Source organism: Lygodium microphyllum, chromosome 16, assembly GCF_053477565.2.
Source record: "Lygodium microphyllum isolate KBCC chromosome 16, Lygodium_microphyllum_v1.1.10, whole genome shotgun sequence".
NCBI classification, from domain to species: domain Eukaryota; kingdom Viridiplantae; phylum Streptophyta; class Polypodiopsida; order Schizaeales; family Lygodiaceae; genus Lygodium; species Lygodium microphyllum.
This window is the reverse complement of record NC_141150.1, coordinates 143973305-143976485: the sequence shown is the minus strand read 5'-3', so window position 1 is coordinate 143976485 and position 3181 is coordinate 143973305.

The following is a 3181-nucleotide window of genomic DNA, read 5'->3' as shown; positions in this document are numbered from 1 at the left end:
CTGCTTCAGAGTGTTGAATGCCTCATCACAATCAGTGGTCTACATGAGCTCTATATCTTTTCTAAGGAGTTTATGCAGGGGGGCTGCCTTTGTTGCAAAGTGCACAATGAATCTTCTGTAATAGCCCACATGGCTAAGGAATCCCCTCAATTGTTTGAGGTTGGTTGGTGTTGTTAAGGCAGCAATCTTCTCAATCTTTGTAAGATCTGTTGCTCCCTTGTGTGGAGACAATATGGCCCAAAAGAACTCTTGACGAGACTCCAAAGACGTATTTGTCGGGGTTGAGAGAAATCCCATACTCTCGACATCAGTCAAAGCACTCCTCTAGGTGTCCCCAATGCTCATGGATTAGGCTATAAATACATAAATAATCTAAGTACACCTCAATGAAATCATGCAGATGGTTTTGGAATGCGGCCATCATCACTCGTTGGAAGGTAGTAGAAGTGTTATAGAGCCCAAACAACATCACTCTGTAAGCATACTTTCCCCATTTTGTTGTGAAGGTCATTTTGGATCGATCTTCTTTTGCGATTTGGACTTGATTATATCCATTGAATCCATCCAAGAGGGAATAAAGTTCATGGCCTATCACAGTGTCCAACAGTTGCTCTATAAAAGGGATAAGAAAATGATCCTTCTTCATCTTGGAATTCAGCTTTCGAAAGTCCACACATATTCGTAGCTTTCCATTATTCTTGGATACTACCACAATGGGCGAAACCCATTCACTATTAGCCAATGGATAGATAAACTCAAATTCAAGGAGCTTCAGTAATTCGGCTTTTACTAGGGGGCATAGTAATTTGGATTCATGAGCCTCTGTATTTGCCTCACAGGTTTGGCATTAGGCTCTAAGTCGATGTGATGTTGGCACACTGTGGGATCAATGCCCTTCAGATCTTTGTATGACCATGCAAACACGTCCAAGTTCTCCTTTAGTAGGTCATGCAGGATGAATAGTTATTTTTCTGGAAGATTGATACCCACCTTTAAGTGATGTTCAATACCTTTAGCATCCACGAATGTTGATTGCTTTTCACCTTCCACTTTCACGGATGAATGTCCCACGGACGGCTTATGGATATAGATCCAACTCCTTCAAGGGAGTAGTCTCCTCTTTTGATGATCCACTAGAACTGACTTCTTTTTTTAGTGGAGATTTAGCTCTCTCTTCTGAAAGGGTATCATTGCTGTTCTGGGTTTGGTTTGGGAATAAGTTAATTCTTGGCTTCAGGACTCGTCTTTCGAGGATGCATCCAAAAATGCCACATAACGGGAACCTTCTAAGTTCCATTTGATCTATTGAACTGGTGGTTGTTGGCAAGGTATATCGTCATCATCTTCTTGTGAGAGGGGTAGATTAAGGCAATAAGAACCATTACTGACTAAAAGGAAGGCTTGTTCTTCTTAATCCATTTCTTATAGCGGGTTTGCATATAACATGACTCATTAATCAGTCCAAAGGGTACCATAGTCATTATGTCGATAGCATGAGATTTTTTGCTTCTGAGGCTTCTAGAACTTTGTCCTTATCTTTGCCTTCTGCGAGCATGATAGACTCTTCTAGCTTGCTTCCATAGTTGTCTTTTGCATTGTCATTTTTATCCTCTTCAAACTCTATTTCTGCCTCTGTGGGGGCTCTGTAAGAGAAGAACAGACTCTCTGTTATGTCCTCTGCTTCTATTTCTATGTCTGTGTCTGTCTCTAGCTTTGGTACGGTCATGTAACAGGGAGAATCGTACATCCATGCTTTTATCTCACTATTAGAGGTGATTTCAGAAGTCAATTCGGGTTCAGGCAGGAGGTATTCACCCATTGACAAAGACTTTGCTTCCTTTGGCAGTTGGCTTACAATGCCCACATCACTGTTAGGGACTGTGCCTCTGTTTTCTTGTGAAAGATCTATTTGATGGTTTCTTCATCTCCTGATGTACCATATGTTATTTCATTAGAGGATTTTGTTAAGACTTTGATGGACATGGATCCATTTCCTTTTTGTGATCCATACAACTTCAACACCACTTTGTTAGGTCCTCTACCTAGGGTTAGGGTTCCTTTGAACCAATTTGTCCTTGCTCTTGCTTCAAAAAGCCAAGGTCTTCCCAACAATAGAGGGTATGAAGTCCTATACGAATTTGGTTTGACCACCAGATATGTCAGCCAATAATCTCTTCCTGCGAGGGTTTTCTTCACGTGTACAAGAGAATGCCCAAAGGATTGATTCTGCTTTGGTCTACTAGTCTGATAAGCCACTGCATAGGCTGCATTCCTTGCAAGCCTCGATCTTTCATTGTCACATCCATCATTATGTTTACTAATGAGCTTCCATTAATCAATGCATTTGCTATAAAGCATCCTTCAATCCACACACCAATCTCTGGGATTCCAGGATCTAGGAAGGCATTAGCCACATCCACTTCCTTCACATGCTTTGGGGCTCTATTAGACTTGGTTGCTGCGGAGTATCAATTCATAAGCCTTGTCTTCTTGTCAGTATGCTTTTGAATTTCTTTCAACAGCTGGGAGACAACGTTAGCAAAACTGTCAGAATGTTAGGTTAGGTTTAAAAGTGTCTACATATTTAACCTGGTCATATTCTTTGGTAGGATCTGTAGGCTTCTCCAATCAGCTGGGGAATAGGGCCACACCCACTTTTATCTTTCCTTTTTCTTCTAGGAGCAGCAATATCTGCACTTCTTCTCCTTGAGGAGGTACTTTGGCATCCTCTATCTCCTAGACCTTTGATCTTGTCTCTACAACTGCCTCTGTGGCTCTCTGTGAATCTGTAGTGCTATGTATTACATTGTTCTATGCTGCACTGTTCTGTTTCTCCCTAGGAAGGTTGAACTTCACTGTCTTGGCAAAGCGAATGTTCTCCTTTGGGATTGTGGGTTCTCCTTTCTTTGCATGCGTTATTGCGGCAACCTCCAATTCTACCGAATTGGAAGCATGTTTTTGGGTCTTTTGTTGGGCATCAGGAGTAGCTTTCAAAGAAGCTGGACTTGGACAGTCTTTTAGAGTGTGGCCTTCTCCTTTGCATCGACTACATAAGGGCTTGTAGTCCATAGACATTGTAGGGTTTGGGCAGTTTGGTGAGATATGACCATTTTCTTTAGATCTATAACACTCCACCTTTGATCTTTGGCCACCGTGCCACACTATTGTCCTCTGTAACTTT